At 38.9% G+C, this 22,898-nt stretch overlaps 1 protein-coding gene and 1 pseudogene across 1 annotated transcript in view; one reads left to right on the forward strand and one right to left on the reverse strand.

The window, feature by feature from the left end:
* The window catches only part of MACROD2 (mono-ADP ribosylhydrolase 2), a 2,132,804-nt gene that overhangs the window by 38,720 nt on the left and 2,071,186 nt on the right, over positions 1-22,898 (reverse strand). The window lies entirely within an intron of this gene.
* LOC114506537 lies at positions 10,959-11,784 on the forward strand (annotated as a pseudogene).

Genomic DNA, 22,898 nt, shown 5'->3' on the forward strand with positions numbered 1-22,898 from the left:
AACGTCTCTGGAGTTAATCATTTTTCTGCCTTCAGAGAGTTTATTCCTACCAGAGCAAACACACACACACACACACACACACACACACACACACACACACACACACAAGACTGATGAGGCTACATCACTAGACATTCAACTCAGCCAGAAGCTTTTTACTAAAGAGAATTCTAAGTTACCTGTGGAAGTTAATGTTATATTTATCAAACCTCTCTGTCTAGAGGCTTTCTTCCCCTTTCAGGTTGTAGGTTACTATTGTCTTTTGTTGTCTGAATAAGACTGCTTTTCTCAAAAAATAAAAAAAAAAGTTCCTTGACCATATTGCAGTCCAACCAAAGCCCTTCACAGAAGTGGACACTGGTCCCCAGAGAAGTGATGTGGCTGTCCCAGGCCCCCAGCAATGAGGTTGGAGCTAAGAGTCCTAACTTCACTCCTGAGCTGTTTGTACTATATCACCCAATACTAGCGACAGTGGTGAGAGAGAGGCCTGTGAAGGCAGCTGCAATGGGAATGGAATTTCAGAAGTCACCCAGAATCTTTTTTCATAGGTCTGCTTGGTCAACCTTAATCCATTTCAAAGCAATGGACTTGAATGCCTTCTGTATCCCTAAGACAGCTTGGGCAGAGTACAAGTAGCACAAACTGATTCAAATGAAGAGAGTAAGTCCTGTCCAGTCCAATGCCTGGGGCTTCCTGGTGGTCATTGGCAGCAGGCTCAATAGAAATGGTGGCACCCAAGGCTATCCCCTCCCACAGAGTCTTCAGGGCTCTGTAACACAGACCATGCTTTGCTGCCAGATAGTATTTTAGAGTAAAAGCTTAGTTAGATTCTCCTCTTGAAGATGACCTCATTCTAGCCCCTTTAATCTGAAAAAACAAATTTATGCCACTCTGGAACTCTTACCACTGGGGTTAGAAGTACATGATGTTTTGGTACCGCACCCAGGGAAAAGATTCTAAAAATAAAGCAACATAAGGTTCCATCGCATCCTTGGGTGCCAGAGGATTGGGGATCCCCAAGAGTAAGGGTGGTCAATGAATAGTGGTTGGGTCTGCCATGCCAGGCCTCAGGTTCCTTCCTGGATTTATGCTGTAACACTGGCCTCTGGTGCTGACATCACTGGGGTGCTCAGTACCCTTTCTAAACCTCTGTGTGCTGAGCATCTTACTGGCCTGTTGCTTCATGGCTTGATAGACTTCCAACTGCTGAATTTAGCTTTTGTCTTGACTGCTGGTATCTCTAGATACCCTGGTCTTTCCCATAGTCATGAATCTCTTTCTTGTTGCAGAATTTTTATAACTGAGAAATCCCTAGCCATCTGTTTGGCTGCCTTTTTGCCTCATTTCTCAGACTGTCATAGCTACTTCTGTAGTTTCCAAGCTGACTTCATTCTCTGTGTGGAAACAGTGCCTCCAGTGAGAAAATAAGCTCTGACGTCACTAAATAATGGGCCTTGCACCTGCTTTATCTCTTCACATTTACTCTCTTGTTCTAGGAGACAGTTCAGAAAACTCTCGCATAATAAAAAAAAGTAACACCCAGAATTTTTCCTTTCAGCCAGAGAAATCCTAATCCTTTTTTTGTTCATGTATTTTACAAAACCAGAGAGCTTGTCACATAACCTTTTCAGCAAGATAACAATTCACTTTTGAAGAGGAGACAATCCAATTTTGATTTATTGATCTCAGGACACAATGCTTTCTAAAAATGTTGTATACCAGTCTCTATGTGATTGTCAAGTCAAACCTTGAAGACCAGACTTTTTAAAGAAGAAAAAAACAAGAGTTTAATTTCTTTCTTTTTATAGAATTATATAGACATTTTTGCTTGTAAAATTTTTTTGAAAGTTGAAAATAATGTGCTGGGACCAGGAACATTTCCCCTGCCCTGTGGTTTCCTTTGGGTAAATGGAAAGAGTTATATTAAAAGCTGCTATCAAATTTTAGTTTTCTGCTTCTGTTGCACTTAATCTGGTAGCAGTTTGGCTGACTTCAACTGAACACAGACTACTTGTGTGATTGTAACTTGGAGAAAGGAAGGAGACAGGTTCTCATATACCATAAGTGTGCTCCTTTATAAAAAGACTTCTTTAGAGGTGTAATGTGGGTGCACACACACCAAGTGCACGTGTGTGGATCCAGGAGGGAAAATAGTGCTCCTTAAGGTTTTCTTATGTAAGAAGGTGGTGTCTGTTTTGTGACTAAATTATTACCGCTGTATTTCCTATTAACTTGAGGACACTTTTTTCTCTCATGTTAACATTTAGGAACTTGAGATGAATTGAACAGTCAATGGCCTTACATTTGCTATTAACCTGTATTAAAACCAAGTTCAGACAGAGGATTTGCATTTACTTGTTAGTCACTAGACAGCATTACGAACCAGAGATCACTTAAATTAAATTCCCTGTGTGGGTTTTCTATGGACCACACAGGGGCATGAATTCAGGACACAGACCTACATGATTATCAACAGTTTGTAATTCAACTTTTTAAGGGAGATATGTTTTAATCTTCTTCTATCAATGCCAAATGTAAGACATTGAAGTTTCCCAGGTTTTTGGAGCAGCTGTTGGTTCCTGGGCCATAATGCTGAGGCTGGCTCTGAGTTCCCCTGCAGCTGCAGTAGATGGTACCCCATGTACTTTAACAGCTCCCCACTCCAGGGCCTGCATCTCTCTGCTTCTCCACTAGAAGTGCCAGGATAGCTGGTCCAGCCCAGGCGTCCTGTGCACATGGATGTTTGAAAATTGCTTAACTGCTCTTCAAAATGTGCTGGGGATTTAACACACTTGGAGTCAACCCTCAACCAATGAGGAAAGGGAGTCATTTGATAATCCCCCAGCTTCCCTATCCCCCCATGCAGCAATTCGAATGAGCTTCTACAGGGTGCCTAAAAGGGTCCTCAGTGGGACTAAGCCCTTTGCTCACAGCCGCAATCTGCTCAGTTGGGGTCCTGCTGCCTGCCACCACCCTCTAGGCAACATTCCAGGGGCAAAGGTTTCAGAGTCTATTCAAAATCTTTACAATTTTGAAATAACAACTTTTTAATTAGTCACTTAGGCCTATCTATTAAGACTAAACTCCTTAACTCTTTAGTTACAGCTTTAATCACCTAAGCCTATCAATTAAGGTTAAACTCTTTAACACCTGAGTTCTCCTATCACAGCTCCTGTTATCTTTAATTATCTTACTTCTGTAGGGTTAGTTTATAAACCAAAACAATAGATACAGAAGCTACGCAATTTCAGAAGAGTGGCAGCCTTCTGCCTCAGAGGTTATCCCCTCTAGAACACCCAAAGAGTAAATCTGCCACCCTCTGCCAGGCCAGACCAATCCTAGTCTGTGCCTGGAGTTCCTTCCCATACAAAATACTGTCTGTCCTCAGGCAGCTGCAGCACAATCATCCAAGAAACCTCCAGGAAGAAGAAGCCAAGAGCCAGAGCCAGCCCAAGCCTGCCCATCAGAGAGCTTTCCTTTTACTTCAAATCTTCTTGCCCATAATTCCATGTGCTCTGGAGGCATTCAGCTAGCTTCTCAGGCAATCCTCTCTTAGACTGTTCACTGTTGCCTCAGCAAACTCCTACAGATCCTCCCTACCTCTCCCCAGTGATCTGATCAGATTTCTCTGTATCTATCATGCTTCATTGGTTGCCTTCCCTTCCCTGTCTCATTGCCCCATACCTCCTTTGTGCTTCCTGGGGACATCTCTCAAATAAACTACCTGAACACAAGGCCTGGATCAGGATCTGCTTTTGAAGGGACACAAGCTAAAGCACTGTCCCCTATTTCTCCTTTAATCTCACCTGAGTGTGTAGCTCTTTGTTGTCCTATATTGAAGATTCCATTTTGGAATTTTTTCTTTCTCAGTGATATTGAATAGATGAGTAATTCTCATGATTGAAGCCATTGTTATTTCAATGACATACTATTAATGGAAAAAGAAAGCTCTGCTGGGATGACATAAACATATTAAATATGAAAAATGAGTCATTAGCTCTTCTCTCCCAAATCAGTATAATGTATTAAATAGTTGTGAAATGTTCTGTTCACCCTGATCCAATTAAGTTAAGCTGGTACATACATGGGTCTCAGGATTTTCCATACTGTTAGAAAAGTCATTATAGGAAATAATGGACATCAAACAGTTTTATTTCAGTAGTGATTTTATCTTTTGAAAAACCTGTATGTTTTTTAAGATTTCTCACATGTGACAGAGAGATTTATTAGCTGATGGCAGCCCCAGTGATCAAATTGAGTTTTTTCAACTGTGGTCCATGGACTGTCTATACTGGACTCAGATATTATTATAAAATGCAGATTTCTGGGGTTTGTATCAAATCTACTGAATAAGAATATATGGTTGGTGGGTCCTGGCAACTTATTTCAATAAGCTTCTCCAGTGATTCCTGTGGACATGGAACTTTGAGAATCATCTGTTTATTGACTGATTTCACAAGCAAATAACTAAAAGCAAGATCTAAAATCATACTCACCTATCTCAGTGTCCTATAGGAGAAAATTGCATCTTTGAGGACCTTTTCTAATATGTGTGCTTAATGTATTAATTACTAGGAATTTTATTTATAGCATAAAAGCTATTGCTAATATTTTTAAAGAGAAAACTGAAATAATGGGAATAGTATTATCTCAATAATATACTCTTTTAAAAATGAATCACAATTCTTTTTGTTGCTTTGACTCATTTTTCTTTTTGATGACCACAATTCTATAATTTGATAGAAATTCTGGAAAAGCACATTATTCATTCATTCATTCATTCAGCAAATTCTTATTCAATGTCTATAGTTTGTTAGGTTATGTGATTACAAAGATGAATGAAACTCTATCCCAAATCAAAGGCAATGACAGCATTACAAAAAACATGTAATCAGGGCTGAGAGCATGAGTTTGAAGTGTGAATTCTGATTTTGCTACATAATTGCTAGATGATTCTGGACATGTTATTTAACCACACTGAGACTCGGGTTTCTAACATATAAAAGACAGAGAGTAATGTGTACCTCACAGATAGGTGATGGATATAACAGGAAACTTAGTGAAGTGTTTGGCCCATGGTAAATAATTATGAAAAACTATGATATGAGTAGCAATAAAATGCATAATCTCTCAGTGCAGGAGAAAACACAGGCAGTGTACACAGTGGTTATGCACCTGAATTCTGGAGCCAGGTTTGCAGGTTTCAGGCTTGGTCATCTACTAGTTGCGTGGTTCTGGACACATGTTGCCGTCACCCCTTTAACTCCCCTACAAAACTCTGCCTCATCTCTTTGACTTTCACATACCATATTCCTCAATAAACCTTTTGTTCCTAACTCCGTCCACATGTCTACTTCATGGATAACCCAACTGACATGACTGTTAGTTGGCATGTTTTTTTGAAATGGGAAGAGTAGTCATGCTTGCAGACTGAAGAGACAGGAGAAAGAGAAAGAGGGGAGAAAGAGGGAGAGAGAGAGAGAGAGAGAACTGGGTAAAGTCTAGTTGAAAATGAATCATGAGAGAATAAGGAGCACAGGCAAGGGGGACCTAGGGGGCAGAAATAGTTGCTTCTGCTTATGTTCTGTGCATAGGAATTATTTTAACTTTCAGAGGCTAATGCTACTTATTTTTAAATCTGTATGAAGGGTGTTGCCGTATCTTTTTAAGAGAACATCCTCTGAGTTTAACATTTTTAATTGAAAATTACTCCATCTGAATGAGTCATGGCAGAAGCATTGACAGCGATGGGGAACTGATTCATCTGATAATTAAGCTACTGAGAGATCTTCTTTGTCCTACCAGCACCAGTAAGCATTGTTTTCTGTTTTCTAAACAATGTAATTTGATTATGCTTCAAACACAGAGCTTCCTTATTTTATTTATTATGTAAATTACATGTGTAAATTCACATTGGATAGACATATGTGGACTGTCCATGAAAAGATGGGCTGACCCTGACCACAGCATGGCTTTGAGTTAACTTTTCCGGTGATGGGAATGGGTTTACTTCAACCCAATCTCAGTTGTATGTGGCAGCCCCCTTGTATTCAGAGCTGAAGGTATTGGCTATAGTTTAGGTGCAGTACTTAATTGAGGAAAAGAAAGAGTAATAATATTGGACTTAATAACAATTCTAGCCAAAGTAGGATACACAATTAACATTCTCATATATAAGTGCCCACTGAGCATCTAATAAACAACTTTGAATTAATTACTTGGCAGACATTCACTCAGGATCTACCACACACCATATCTTTATGGGCAACAAGGAGACAACTCTATGTAAGATGTTGGAGCAGGGGTGTCAAACTCATTTTCACCAGGTGCCACATCAACCTTGCAGTCTTCTTCAAAGGGCCAAAAGTAATTTTAGGACTGTATAAATGTAACTACTCCTTAACTAGGGGCAAGGAGCTCAGCACTGCTGCTGGGTAGAAACAAGGTGTCAGGCTGTATTAAACAAGGTGGAGGGTTGAATTTGGCCTGTGGGCCTTGTGTTTGCCACCTGTGTCACTAGACACTTATGTGATTGAAATTCAAAGTGATAAGAATTATCCCGGGTTAGGAGAAGGCATCTAACCCAGTTCTGAAGAAGAGATAGGGAGCGGTTTCAGCGAGATGCTCCTGGAACAAGTCACATCCCAGCTGAGTCCTGAAGGATGAATGGGAGAGGCCAGGAGGAGGAGAGCATGGGAAGAGCAACAAGTACCATGGCCCAGAGAAGAAGGCATGTGGCTCATAAGAGGACTAGCCAGTTGTTCTCATAGCAATTCAGGACAGCTGGAGTTTAGAGTTCAAGGGAGATTGGCGAGCCCTGAGGCCAGAGAGGCTTCAGTCTTTGGAATGCTAAGACCTGTCTTTCAGAGGCTGTGAGCCAATGTAGATTTTAGTCAAGAAGTGGCCCAACAGATGCACCTTTTAGGAATATTAGTCTGACTACTGAGGGGAAAATGAATTTGAGGGGGAGACACAAGAAGTAGGAAGAACAGTTAGGGGAGGAGGTCTTTTCTTCCTGGGTATAGAGTTAGACTATATGTCCCAGCTTCTTAAATAGGTAGGCAGGGCCTCGGGACTGAGTCGCAGCCAATGGACTGTGGGAAGAAGCCATATATACTACTTCTGGGGCTAGTCATTAACAAACCTACTGTGTGGTCCTCCATACTTTCTGCCCTCCTCTGCCAGAACTTGGCAGTAGTTCTCAAACTTGAGAATTACAGACACATCTCATTGAACACATATTTCCAGGTCCCAGAGTCAGAGACTTTGCTTCAGCCAGTCTACAGTGAGCCCAAGGATTTGAATTTGTAACAAGTTACCAAATGCTGCAGATGCTGCTGAGCAAAGAACTGCATTTTGGATACCAAAACCCTGCAATTACAAGACATATGCAATTACAAGACATATAAGAACAAATTATCCTGGCTTACTGAATGACTGTGTGGTTAAGCCTTCTCCTACCTCAGAACCATTTCGGAATATGAAATGAGTAATAAATATACTTTTCTCAAGTTACTGAGATTTGGAGTCTGTTTCTGTAGTTCACTTACTCAAATTAACACAGGTAGCACTTGTAGAAGAGATATATTAGAAAATGCCATAATGTGTATGATTGACAGTACTATGTCTACTTGGTAGGGTGGTCATTTTTATCATAATTGGAAGAAGTGTGAGTGTGGTTTGAAGACTTGGCTTATCTTGCCCTCTTTCTTGGCCTCATCCCAGGATTTGCTCTTCCCTTTCACAGTGGGCTTACAATGATTACTCATTTGGCCTTTTTCCTATTTGACCATGGGCTTGTACATAACTAGAAATTTTATTTACTATCCTTACAATATCTGAAGCCCCACATGAAATAAACTTAAGAAATAATTGTTAGTCATCATGCTGATGTGTCAGTAAACACTCAAGTGCCCAGCCAATGTGAATAAAAGGATGTATGTGCCATTGGTCTTCTCCTGTAGACTTTTGCACCTGCTGATCCATTCCATGCAACATTCACCCACCCCAAATTAACTAACTCTAGTCACTTAGACATCACTTCCACCAGGATGGCTACTCACTCTTCTAAGTAAGTTTGTTCTTTTTAAACTTTTTTTAAAAATTTTGTTTCTCTTTTTAGCCCTATAAAAAGATTTTGACCCTATTTGCATCCCAGTAAAACCATATTTATATTTGACTCATGTTTAGCCAACTAGTCCGGTGCCCTATTTCGATTAATCATTCAAATATTTGATACATGATGCCCAAACATTGTCTGACCTTTAGAATATACTCAGTAATCTTGGAAATTGATTTATTGTTTTACTTAATCCATAAAAATGAACAAACTCTCAAGGAAAACTTTTTCAATAAAAAAGAGTATAAGGCCTTGGGATATTGTCCCCAATTAGAAAATAAAAATAATTCAGAGATAGTGTCAAATCTCTGGTGCATGCATCATACTTCAAAGTCAAGGAAAGTGTGGCTGCTGCGGCTCAGTGCATTAAGTGTTAGCTTGTAAACCAAGGGATTGCCAGATTGATTCCCAGTCAGGGTACATGACTGGGTTGTGGGCCAGGTGCTGAGTTGGGGACGTGTGAGAAACAAGCACACATTGGTGTTTCTCTCCCCCTCTTTCTCTCTCCTTCCCTCTCTCTCTAAAAATAAATAAATAAATAATTTTTTTAAAAGCAAAGTCAAAGAAAGCTTATGGAATGAATGCTGCATAACAGCCCGGCAGACTCAACATTGGGAAAAGGCCACCAAATGTGAAATGTAGAAAGCCATGTTTGGTATTCACATTTGGAGCATGAGAGTTCCATGTGAACAGAGCCAAGACCTAAAGAATGAATAGAACTTTGTTATAATGGATGGAGTATACTGTAGAAGAGAGATAGTAAGCCACAAAGAATAATATGAGCTTGATGGGGAGAAGTGGACAACAATAGACACCACTGTTTTGCTAAGACAGGAAAGACCTGTGTATTTTGGAATACCAAAGAAAAGGAACTTCTAGAAAGAAAGCTGTATGTAATGTTGGTATATTGGGAATAATTGAGGAGACAAGGCATTGTTTGACACACACACAAAAAGGATAAGGGACCATGATGCAATGTTAAGGTTAATTTTTGGAAAGGAAAAATGTAGCTATTTTGCAAAGACAGAAGAGAAAGAGAAACATGTGTTGGATGAAAGATATTTTGGGTAGAAAAGATAGAAGGTTAAGGGACTTCCTCTTTAGTGATCTTGATTTTCTCAGAAAAGTGAAAGATAGGACCATCTGTGAGGAGAAAGTGTTTAGAGAAAAAAATAAGAGAATTGGGGAAAGTTTAGAATAGCTTCTGAAAGGACTGTGCTTGGCTAATCAAAAAGATGACTTACAGGAACCATTAAACATAGCACAGCAATAACAATATATTTTATCCTAGAAAAAAAAGACCATGTAAATTTATAACACCAGAAGCTTGGCATTGCTCTGAAATGAGCACCTGAATTGATGATCTCATTGTCACATTTCTTTTTCCTATGAGAGCTAATTCCAGGCACTTAATTTTTCCACGTCTTAACTCTTTTGTGTATTCTTCTCATGTGGCTTCCCTTGACCATCTCATATTTACTTTGCAATATTTTACTCTCTGTGATTTGTATTCTCTATCTTTGAAATGAAATAAACTTGATGAAAAATTTGTGTAGCCTTTCTGTTGCTTCATGTTAGTTCAGCAAACATCTATGGAGTGCCACTAAGTGCGAGGAGCTATGGGGAATGACTGGGAAGTAACCGAAAATTAAACATTTTACCTGTTGCAGAGGTTCTCACACATTCTGTGGAAGACAGACTTACAGATATATAATTTCAGCACCATGTAGCCAGTGCTGTCTGGGGGCCACAGATCTTACAATCTTGGCAGCTAGAGTAATGATATTCATTCATCCACCAAATACTTTGTGAGCGCCCACTATGTATCATGTGAGGTGAACCTCTGGCAATATAGTGGTGGAAATAACATGTGTTTGCTATCTGGAAACATGCCCTGAGAAAAAAAATAAAAGAATCTGGTGTGATAGAGATAGTAGACACACAACTAAGGAGAGTTATTTAGTTTGAGTAACTGGGGAAGGTTTCATCAAGAAGGCAGCTTCGAAATGAGCCTTGAGTGAGGAGTCACCCATGTAAAGATGCATGAACAGACACTTCCCCCCAGAAGGCACATCCAACAAAATGGACCAAAGGCTCGGATGCACTGGGCCTGTTCAGAGAAAGGAATAAGATGTTGTTGGAGACACTGACAGAGGCAAAAAGTTTGAAGTGTATTCTAATGCAGTGATTCAGTACCTAAGTCATATTACCTTAGTTCCAGAAATTCAACCAGTTTTGCAGAGATCACACCATGCCACAATATTCTTTACATGCAACACCATCAAAAATTGATTTCTAGTGAGCATAGTTCAATCACTCAATAATCATATATTGTGCATCAACTAAGTGTCAGACACTGTTCTACTTGTTGAAGATTTGGCAGCTACAAAACAGAGAAAGTCCTTGAAATTGAAGTACTTTTATCTAAATGTATATGTGAATGAGCATTTCAAATAAAAGGGCAAAAGTACAAATGGCTTGAAGCAAGGGCATGCTTACATGTTTGGGGGAGAAAAAGGACATGAGTGAATGAAGAGAAACTGACATAAGAGAAAAAACCTGGGGGGGAAGGGACAGTGGGTCAATATCACATGAGCTGCTGTATAGATTTGGGATTACATTGGGAATCATTGAAGAATTTTGAGGAGTGAGCCTTTTTATTCTTATTTTGTAAAGAGATCACCTCAGCTGTGGTGAGACAATAAACTCTAAGGAGGTAAATCTGGAGTTCATGGGGAATATCAGGAATAAGATAAGATTTGGGAATCAGAATTGGAGGCAGGGGTGCCGTGTGCCAGCATCCCAGTGGGCACTGGGTTGTCTCTGAAAGTCCTAGCCCATGGTGGCTTGGGAGCAGGGTCTGGATTCCTGCTTGCCTCCTTCCTCTCAGCTTCTGGACACTGTACCCCGGAACCTCTACATCTTCGGAGAGACAGAAAATGAAGCAGAACAGAAAATGATCAGAAAGAAAAGGGAAAAGAAGAAGCAATGTGGGGATTCTACAGTGCTGGGGGTAGAGCCAGATCCCCACTAATTCTCTTGTAAGAGGCCAGAGGAAGAGCACTTCCAGCTTCTCAGCTTCTCAGAGGCTCAGAGAAGAGCTGCAGTGTGCCCCTGCTGTGATCTCATTGGTGCCCTCCTGCTGCAGCATCTCTCTTCCCTGAAGAACAGCAGGGAGCCAGTAGCAGTGGTGGAATTCCACAGCAGAAATAGGAAGACAGGAGATGGATTAAGATGAGAACACAAAGACCAAAACTAGTATACTTGAGGAAGATGTGAATACACAAGAAATTAACTTAGAAAAAGTGTGGTGGGAGGTGCACAGGTTTGGGATCATGGGTTATGGAAAAGGAGAGGAATGAGTCCTGGCTGGGAACTCATGGTTATGTTGTGTGCTCAGCCTCCCAGCAGCAGATCAAAGGGAAAAGGCAGCAAAGAAAGAAGGAAAGAGAATGGCCCAGGACACAGATATTTTCAAGAAAAAGAAGAAGAAAGGGCAGAAAGACAGGAAATCCAAAAAGAACAAATCAGCTTCCAGTATTTTGTCAAGTGGATGGATTGGACAGGTTGGAAAACTGAAAAATGGAGAATTGATTCTGAGCCAAGTTGATATCAAGAAAATACATTTTTCCCAAGTGGCTAAATTAAATGCTTTATGAACTAAAGAGAGGAACGAGACCCATGCAATACTTCCAGACTGTTCTTATTTATTTCTTATTTCATAAGCTGCTTTTTTAGGGGAAAAAAATCAAACAAGTGATAAAACTTCTGGTTGCTGAAGTTCGTTTGATGGTGGTAACCATGTTGGTCCAATCACATGCAGTGTGAATAAAAAGTAAACCTATTAGAATGTTTAATTTTCTCCAGCAAGGTTCACATGACTTTCAATTTTACTGGTGTTTTGTACATTTGGTCATATGTGATTATTCATAAATTTACTAATTTGTAACTGCTAATGTTTAGCTTTAAAGTGACATTTAATTTTATAAAAATAATTGAATGTTACTATATCATGAAAAAACTAAGGATGTGATAATTTGGCAGTTATTTTGTGGGAAAAGCAGTTTCAGTTTTCAGTCTCAGGTATATAAAATCTACTTGATAGGAAATTATGTAAATAAAATGCAAATTTTGTGATAAAGAAAATAAAAGTTGGGAGTCAGCAGCTATTAGTGATTAATTTATGGAGGTAGAGAACTAACTTATTGTTACTTTGAATCAAGTCAAGTACCCAGATTATGCTTAATTTAAGAGGAAAATGAGAAAGGTGGAGGCAAGGAGGCTAATGTTTGGGAGGGAAACCTCTAGATAAAGACCCAAGAGACTGCTTGCAGTCCTGATTGTCCACTAACTTTCTATGTGACAATGGAAAAGTCATCTCATTTCAATTTCTTAATTTGTGTAACAAATGAGTAGATTAGGATAATTTCTGAACTAAAGATTAAAAATTAATAGGCATAATATATAAAAGATTCATAAATCAATAAGAGAAAAAGATGAATATTTGGTTAGAAAAATGGACACAAGATACATACAATTCTTTAAGGAAAAAGATAAAAAATAGTGGTAAGTCTCCAAAAATAGTTCTAGCACTCAGATTCAATTATATGACAAATTTTTAAAAAAAATCTAACTATATAATAGGAACAAAAACAATAAAATAAATACAAAAGAGGGTTGTCTGGGTAGCTCAGTTGGTTAGAGCATTGTCCTGTACACTAAAAGGCTACAGGTTCCATCCCAGGTCAGGGCACATATCTAGGTTGCGGTTTTGATCCCTGACCATAGGCGAGGAAATGGATCAATGTTTCTCTCTCACACTGATGTGTATGTGTGTCTTTCTCTCCCCCTTCCTCTGTCTCCTAAAAAATTTAATAACTATATCCTCAGGTGAGGGTATAAAAAATAAAAATAAATGCAAAAGAAAACAAGAAATATACATAAATAGAAATTTTAAATGCTAAAAGGATGCATAAGTGAGTATATGAGGATATGTTGGTAATGAAGACTAATTGTAAGGGTGGCTTAAATTTAGCTTACTCCCAATAAAAGAACCCATTGTAAAATACAACAAAGTGATTATGAAATTTGTATGGAAACATAAGCATTCAACGCTTGTTTTCCACCCATAAAATTTCTGTAAATGAGCTCATTCAACATAGAGCTCTTTTTGCTTAAAGTAGATGAACAAAACTATAGCATGAATTAAGACTAGATTAGTTGAATTAAGACTGAGTTATTTCAGTAAAAATCAATTGGATGTGGACTCTCCTCCAATTCCCCAGGTCATCACTTTTTTATTTTCTACAGAGATGACAACAATAATACAATCCTATGTGGGTCCCATTGATATTAAACCTTTCAGGATTTTACTTTTAGTGAAAGTGTTGTATGTTTCTGCTTGGTATATATTTAACATGATATTTCAGTTGCATTTAAATTGATTGCTTAACTTTAATGGTTGAGTCACCAGGAAGGAAGTCTGTGACCAAATGGTTGAAAAAAAATAAATTTCTAAACATATAAATGTGTTCTTCATTCTTAGTCTTCAAGGCCCAGCAACATGTAAATATAAAGTAAAAACTAAAATCATCTTTCAGACTGAAGAAATATTGCTTCCATACCAAAAAACAGGGAATTGTGAAGAGTAAGTGTTGCCTACCACTAAATGAATCATTGCCATTGATTCATTTATACAGTCCTCCTTTCTTGCCTCTCTGCCTCCCCCTCACCTTTCTATAGGTGGAAGACAAGAATATAGAACTAGGTAACATTGATTATTAGAGAGCTCTAACGCCAACACAGGCAGATGGTGCACAAGTCAAAGAATGTCAGATGGTAACCATTTTTACCTTGGGAGGTAAGGGTAGGACTCTTGCTTGGCCAAAGGAAGACCTGCCCTAAAACAAAGTCAAATGTATTGAACACTACAGCAGATGTTTTGGCTAGGAAAAATGGCCGGGGATGGGAAAAGAGTATGGCCTGGGGATATTTAATCTACTGTGCTGTATTTTTCTTGGCTTCTGGTGAACCAGATGGTGATAGAGATTTTCCTCAGCGTACAGACTCATGTGAAAACAGAAAGTTTGCTGCTTTGTAAATGAGAAAAATGGGAAAATTTGACCTAGTTATCTGCAAATTCACATAGAACTTCTCTTTGTGAGTTTATGACAACCTGTATTTCAATCTAGGGAGCAAGCATTAGGCTATTGACACAATCTCCTTCTTCAGCATAACAAACTGACATTTATTGAGAATGTTTTTTGGACTAGGAAACATATACATCAAATCCTTCTAACAGAATTCAACATTGTTCTCTATTTTATAGGTGAGGAACAGAAGTTTGAAGAAGTTAAGACACTTGTTCATAGTCATCCAGCCAAAATTGATAGCTCTGTAATTTTAATTGTATTTATATAAAGACAAAGCATTGCTGACCTGTGTAACAGGCTGTCCTATATTTTAAAGCCTAATAGAAGTGGTGGATAAAAATTTAAAAAGCCCAGAGAAAAACAGTGACACTTCCTATTTTACAAAAAAAATGCTTGATGTGTTGAATGTTAAGGCTGGAAGGGAATTTAAAAATTGAGTCAGGGAATGTTCTCATTTTTCAGATATTCCAGAAGTTAAGTGACACAATTGAGAATGTAGAACCAGCTGAAGGCAGATGCAGCCTGAATGAGACATCATAGGTCCTCTATTCAATTCAGTGCTTATTTACATCACCTGTGTTCTATCTCAACAGATACTTCTCAGAACATCTAAAGGCACATGCCACACAGACCAAAGCCATCTGCTAAAACTTCTTGGCACTAATAGAATACCATTACTTATAGTTAAAGTCCAAAGACTCTGCAAGCTGGTAAGCTAGAATGCCACTCTGTGGATTCTCCATAAATGTTGCTGTCTCTCTCTATTTCCCAAATATATGTTAAATATAAACCAAAATAATTTATTCTGAATCTTATAACTAAGAAATGACATTTTGTAATAAAGGCTGTAACGAGATAACATATCAAATATATTATTCTGATGATGCTTTATGCCTCTTCCCTACATAACACATTTTCTAGCAGCCAATGACCATTTAGCCATTGGGAAGTGGGAAAGCCACTGCACCCCAGGCAAGAGGGAGAATGTAAAGTAGGGTTTTCAACCATCGCTACACCTTGGAATCATCTATGGAGCTTAAAAAGTACTGATGCCATCCTTAAGAGCAACTAATATAATCAGTTTGGCACATATCTTGGGAGTCAGGATTTTTGAAATCTTTCCAGGTAATTTTCATTTACAGTTAAAGTTGAGAGGAAGTACTGGTCATAAAGAAAAAGTAAATGGAAAATCTACCCCTTATGCCATTCCCTTTCAAATTTGAGATAAAGGCTAAATACCCAGAGAGAGGAAACATGTAGAGAGGTTGAGGGAAAAAACAAAAACTGAGGAGGGACTTTTGCTCCATTTCTTATTTGGGGATTTAGAACATATATTCTAAGAGGGTCTCCCCTTCACCCTTCTACATAAACTGAGAAAAGATGGTGTCTCACTGTGATTAGGCTTAGCTCCCCAGAATCTCTTCATGCCTTGTCATAAGCAGAAGTCTCAACATGCCAAATGTAGCTAATGATGCTAATTGGGCAGTCACCATAGACAGGAGCAAGCAATCCTCAGCAAAATCACCCTGTGAAGCTTAGCAGATTGTATATGACATAATTGCAGGGGCATCAATGTCAATTGTGTTCCCCTAGAGTTGTGAGATGTGGAGCCTTGATCCTGTAAATAAAAAGTGCAAGATGAACCACTAGGGGTGGGAAAAAAAGTAGGATTTTCAGTCACGATGAAGGGCCAATTGAGGTCAAGGGGTGGTGTCATTGTAGAATCCTTCATTGGACTAAAGAGAACATACCACAGATTTTGGTGTTAGATGGCAGCTTGTTGCTCAGTCACTAGGTGGCAAAGGGACATTGCTGGAGAAGCCAGAGGGCAATGAAATGAGAGGAAGCATGAAAGATTGAGAATATACATAAAAGAGAATCCATTGTCCTTCTCTTGATTCTTTTACTGTTGGGGTTTACTACAAATTTGTGACTGTATACTATTATCCCAATGGTGTGTTTTGCAGGTATAGAAGTGAATGTTTATGTTTATTCTGAAATCTTGAACTAATAATATCCTGTTTGGTTTTAAACAACATTAAAAATGAAGCCCCCAGCCTCTGTTCAATGTTGCAATATTTAGGACAGCACTATTTTCCAAAATACAATACATCATCACTGACCCAGTAAGTATACAATCTACCAATGGTCTGAGATTACTGACATTTACTATCATCAGAAATGGGCAGAACACAAAAGCCGGCAAGCTCAGTTTAATGTTCATTGTAAAACTTAAGTTTCTTAGAACAATTTGAGGTTAAGTAAATAATAGCCCTAAATACAGTCTTTGGAGCAGAGGAATACTGCTCCAAAACCCTTTGGATCAGGGTTAAAATTTAATATATTACTGTCTATGTGAATATCACTAAAGGCATTATTGTTCCTCTATTTAATTCAACTTGACAATATAGGGGAAAAACCATGCTGCTAAAATTTGTTATGTTAGAAATGTGATTGAGCATTAAAAAGTTCATATACTTGTAACTATTCAATTTAAAATGCATTAGCTATGATATGACAGTGAAGTCTTTATACCCCCTTTCATTTCATACTCTCTGTGTATTATTACCTTTTTGACACAACTAGGCATCCATGCCATATTCCAAAAGTGCAAAGGTGATACAACATGTAGGTGATACAAATCATGGCATATTTTTTGCTCTTAGAAGTATTTCCATAAGGTGCCACTATTTGTCTCTCACACTTTAAGCATGATTCCTGGTGATCTGAAAGATGCATGTGTTCTCCAGATCTTTGATGGTCTAAAATAACTTGACTTCTAAGAACATGGGGTGCTAAGAGCACGTTCCAGAATGAAGTACCAAAACAGTTAAAATAGAGAAATCCAGGAATTCTGATATTCTGGTCCCCCCAAAAGGGAGGGAACATTGGCATTAAAATACTTGTTACTCAGAGGAATATAAGTAAAAATGCAATATAACTCTGGAGGTAATGAATTGGACCGGTGCCCCAATAAACATTTTGCACTTTACATATGCTAACAACATTTCAGAGTGGTAGAACATGCAGAGGAGAAACTTAACTCATCAAAAATGAAAACTGCTTTGGGCAACCTGGGTCAGAGGAAAGGGACCACAATTCTGTGTGCTGTGTGAGAAAAGGTAGGTAAAAGATAGGTGCAAATTGAGGTGCTACTACAGAAATCCTCTGATCTTTGGTACTTCATGTTCATTGCAGGGCAAGCTGGTAATGTGGGGCACCCACTGAGGAATCTCTGCAAATTTTCAGTTTCTTGACACACATATATTCAGATGTGACTGCAATTAGGATTGACTTGAGAGTCCTCAATAGTTTCATTCTTTTGAAAGAAATTTCACTTTTTTGTGTGTCTAAATCTTGGTTCATAAATTTTATAATCAATTTAGCACAAGCTTGTTTTGGAGAATTAGCTACATACTTAAATTGTACGCTTAAAAAGTAGAGTATAAAATGTATATTATTAGCTGTTTATCTGAGTTTCTAGGACTTTGTGTGGCAGCCACAAGTCACCACTTTGCAGACTTTCAATCACAGTGAATGTTATTGCTTGAGGGCCATGGCTGCTGGGCTCTGGAAACCATCTGTCACTTCATTTGTTCTGTGGCCATGTTTCCCATAGGTAGCTCCCAGCCAATGACTGAGAAGAACTAAGTAAAGTCTGTTGTTGGCTGAAATAATCTCAAGGACTCCTAGGTGGTTTGTCAATACTTTCTTACACTGTACACTTCCCAAATTCCCCTCCTTGTCTCCTTCACTTGGGGGTCACACTTATAGTATGGTCTGATGGCTCTCCCTGCCTTTACCAGCCCCCTCCTCCTTTTTGCTCATGAAGGCAGTTCCCTTAAGAAATGCCTTGCATTTCCCCAATGAATTCCATCTTAACATCTTCTCCTAAAAAGACCTAGACTAATACTCTCTACCTTAGAACAATTTGCATCACTCAGAACCACCTGAATCTGCTAGTGTTTCAATCTTTGCTATTCCAGACAATTGGGACTTCATGTCTACTTCAGAGACATCAGGCAGAAACTAGGTTTATCCAAAGTGTATGGCCAACTGGCTCATTCTAGAACAGTGGTTATTGTTTTTGCTTCACAAACTCTAACCATATGCAGCTGTTACCACATCATCCTGCTGGTGACCACTGACATACCTTCAACAAACAAATGTTGCATCCTCAGTATTTGGTCTCACACCCCATTGTTCAACAAGGAGCAGACTGCCAGAATCTGGATTAGGACAAACGTCTTCAGATTCCCAGTCCAGTGACACCAAACATTTCTGTCTCACCAACATCATCCTAGTCATGGGTTTACCTAAACCATCTTGTTTTCCTTTTAGGGTAAGATACTTAAAGTCCCAAAAGTAATGGATCTCATGTGTATAGGGAAACTTTTCCTCACAGCCTGTGAAATGTTTGAAATCCCTTCCTTCTTTCTCTCTCAGAAAAGAATTGGCTTGGTTTTGAAAAGGGAGAAGAGAACGCCATGTGGGGAGAAAGGTCTTGGTTTTGATAAGACCACATAAAATTGTGTTGAGAGGGTACAGTTTCTGGCTCTGGTTTCCCAAATCTGTCTTCCCTTATCAGGGTTGCTTTTTACCCACTTGCTGATTTGCCAGAATCCAAATCATGAGGAATCTGGATTCATAGGGCCCAAAATGGGATTGCCAGGGGCTTCTGATCTATCCCCCTGAGGGATAGAAGGGATGCCAAGTCTTTGCACAAAGTTTCTCATACCCTAAACTTTTCAACTTTTCAAAACCCCAAGGGCCATAACCCAGGAGTGGCATACATGTAAGATATGGGGATGAGCTGCTCATGGGGGCTTTCAGATTCCTCCTAGTAGCTGAAAGCATGAACACACTCTAAAGAGGGTAAAACCCAAAGCAGTTTGATGTGATGCGGTTGTGAAATCATAGTGCTATTTTTTTCCTAGTCTCTAAAGCTGCCTTGTTACAATATGGTTGGTACAAAATATAAATTCTGGAGGAAAAATAAGATAAAATAGTAAGAAGACAAAGCACCATTCTTTTATACTCAGTCCCCTGGTCTTTGTGACTGTGATGATTGGCATATGCTGAGATAAGAAGTGAGTGCCTGTGGGATTTTGTACCCAGCACAAAATGTCACAAGATGCTGGTCCTGTGGGAGCCCTGTTGAGAAGGGCCTTTGAAGGTTAGCTCTCTGCTGTTAGGCTGTGTGGTGCAGCCTGGGTGACCCAGATGCACTGGGACTTACATCACAAGCTCATCTGGTTCTCCCTCTTGTATTTTTCTAAGGTGAGATTTCCATAATCATTAATAATCTTAATAAGAATTAAGACACCAATGATAATGTAACTCTTATAAAGCATTTAAAATCAAGTAAGTAGAGAGAAAAATTGGACTTCTGCCATTGTTGTCTAAGATTGAACCCATCGGGAATGACCTAGAAGGATTAAGAAGAGTTATCGCTGTCTCTCTCAGCATTTTTTTACGGTTACTGATTTGTCAGAGTCAAAATTTCTATTTGTCCTTAACCCAAAGCTTCTCTCTGAGAATATGGCTCCTTTGGGGATTTTGAATTCTGTAAAGGATGGATGGTGGAGGGTGCTGGATGTTGTTTCTGTTCCCTGCTTTATAATATGCTTTGATTCCAACAGCAACAGTTGGAAGAAGTTCTAATAAATTAAAAACCTCAGAACAAGGAACAGAAGGGAATGGAATTAATGATAAATCCTAAACTTTGAATCTACAAGCTGATTGATAGGTGTTTCTATGTTTCTGTATGTCTGTTTTTCCAGGTTTCTATACAAATGTCAACCATGGTTATGGCAGTCATGTTTTAGATCCTGCAGCATATACTATTTGGTGCCTAAGTAAACATAATGTCAGTGGGAGCACATAGGTCCACCTCTATTAGTGTTTTATTCCTTAAATTTGCAATCCTGTTTTTTTTGCCAGATTTTAGAGTTCTATGCACTGACTTGTCATTTCTGCATGGGGATAGAACCAGCTGTTACACTCTCAGGACACAGCACATCTACCTAAAGCCAAGGGCTGCAGGGTGATTTTCTTGATCAGCTGCATCCTTTGGTGAGCTCTCTTATGATCAAAGACATTGGCAGCTAAGTAAAACTACTGGACTTCAAGCTGTGGCACAGTTGAAGAATAAAAGTAGTAGATGTCTCTCAGGGTGCCCTTGTGTTCCAATATTGTGCTTATAGAAACTAGGGAGTAGATTAGCCAAGTCATTTTAGGGCAGAAGGTAACATTTGACTCAGCATTCTCGTAGTTCTTAGATTTATCGCTGTTCATCGCAAAAAATGTGAGAATTTCCTTTGGTTTGGGGTATGGACTTCTATTCAGAACAATGATGACACCAGTAGTTAATACTGAAGAAGAGTTTACTATATGCCTGGCACTACTACTAGAACTGTACATATATTAGCTCATACTGTCCTTATCAATAATCCTCTGAGGTAGGTGCTATTGTTATCCCCATTTACAGATGGGAAAAACAGGTGCAGGGTAAATAACTTATTCCTGGCTCATTAGAGAAGAGCCCCGCTGGGTAGGCTGGCTGTGATCGAGGCTGCTCTTGGTATCACTGTGAGGATATTTCACTGTCTCACCCAGGAAGGTGCTCATACTCAGAGTTGCTAGAGCCTGGTGCTATGTCTTTTCAAAATAAGTCCCTAACCTTTGATTTGACAAATGAAGGTCTGGATCATTTTATGCAATTCTACATCCATAGTTTGAAAGAGATGTTGACAAATGTAGCTTGCATAGAGGTGCACAGCCAAGATGAAGGGTTTGGAAACTACGTAATATGAGAGGTGTTTAAAGTAAGTAAGGAATGAATTAAGTGACTAACCAGAAGACACAGGAAGTGGCTCTGCAAACTGCTTTTGAATAACTCATGGAGTTCTCTCCACATGGGCCAGGCACATTTGAGTTCCCTCTTCAGGCTAGAACAGGGATAAATGAGCAGAAGCTTCAGGAAAGTCAAGTTCATTTTCGAACATGTAGAATCAACTGAAGACAGAACTGCTCTGAAAGGTAATGAGTTCCCCATCATGTCTTTCCTGTAGTGAGGTCTATAACATCTGCTGGGAAGAAATGGGCTTTTGTACATCAGGGTAGGAGGTTAAATTGGGTGAACTCCAGAATCAATTCCAACACCAAGATTATAGTGGAGTGATTTTACCATTTCAGAAAGGAACTAAGTTAAAATTCAGCATATACCTTTTTGAAAATCATATTCTATTAGGAACAGCCCATTAGGGGAAAAGGTAGGGTGGACAGAATACAGAGCCACAACTTAGACAACAAATGTCAAGTCCTGCCTCCACCATCTATATATAAGACCCTGCCCAGGTGCATTACTCCTCACACTCTTAATTTCTAAAACTCTAAAATGGAAGATAAGGGGTATCATTTTGTAAAGTTCTAAATAGTGATAACTAGCCCCCCAAAGTTTTCTGATTAAGCATCAGTTATGAGGGAAATGCAATAAAATGAAGTTATCCTGCACCCAGTGGTATGCCTAATGGTGAAAGTGTTGTATAAAGGATCTCTGTGGAAGATCATTTCTGCACATTTTTGGACATTGAGTTTGCCAACAGACCTTGTGCCTTTTCGTATCTTCTTATAAAGTGAAGGTTTTCTCAGCTATTCCTTTTCTTTCTCTTTTTGTCTTATTCATTTGGCAACAATACAACTAGTTTGTGATCAAGAACTGTCCCCCTGGCTAGAATAGTCTAGTTTCTTAAGGCTTGTTGCATTCCAAACAATAATAGTGCAGCTTTACTGGAATTGATTGCTCATTCTTCTACCATTTATATATGTTATATAGAAAGCATCAACTTTTTATAATAACACCAACTTTTTATTTGTCCTACCTACAGAACACTTTTACTCTGTTTATATCTTTGTGTAAGTCAATTTGCACTTCAAACATTGCATTTTATTTCAAAGACAACAAGTTAATTCATAAGTGTTTGGGGCCTGCTTTGCAAGCCTACTCCATGGCATAATACTGCTCAAAACACACTTTCCATGTCTTAAAAGGAATTTTCCTCTAAATCATGATTGAAATGCCCTCTGAAAGTGTGACATGTATATAAAATCTTCATTATAGATACATACCCATGATTTTTATAAAAACTGATTAGTTCACTTGAGATAAAAAAGAAAGCCATTCTAATCAATTGTTGCCATTGGTCCCTTTTATCTGAACAAGATGGTAGTGAATTTATAAACAATCATTCCCCTCACACCCAAATCTTGGCAATGAGAAACTGACAACAGACTTTATCATCCTACTACCCAACACCTGAGGCTTGGATCCTCCCACTTGAGTGAAGGGGGAAAATACATACCATACCATCCAAGGATGGGCCCATGCCCATATCCTAACACACACACAATCTGGGATTCACATACTCGAATGCTCCTTCACTCAATTTCAATAAAAATAGAATTCAATTTTGTCTCAGAATCTTGCTTTCTCCCCAGTATGGAGTAAAGAGCTTGAGCTGTGGTGTCAAGTGCTGCAATATATGTGGCTACTCAGAAATAAAGGGTTTCCTCTTCACTCAAAGGCAGGGTGCACATCTGTATTACAGTTAATTAATTTAGTCCTC

This window comes from Phyllostomus discolor, chromosome 9, assembly GCF_004126475.2.
Source record: "Phyllostomus discolor isolate MPI-MPIP mPhyDis1 chromosome 9, mPhyDis1.pri.v3, whole genome shotgun sequence".
NCBI lineage: Eukaryota > Metazoa > Chordata > Mammalia > Chiroptera > Phyllostomidae > Phyllostomus > Phyllostomus discolor.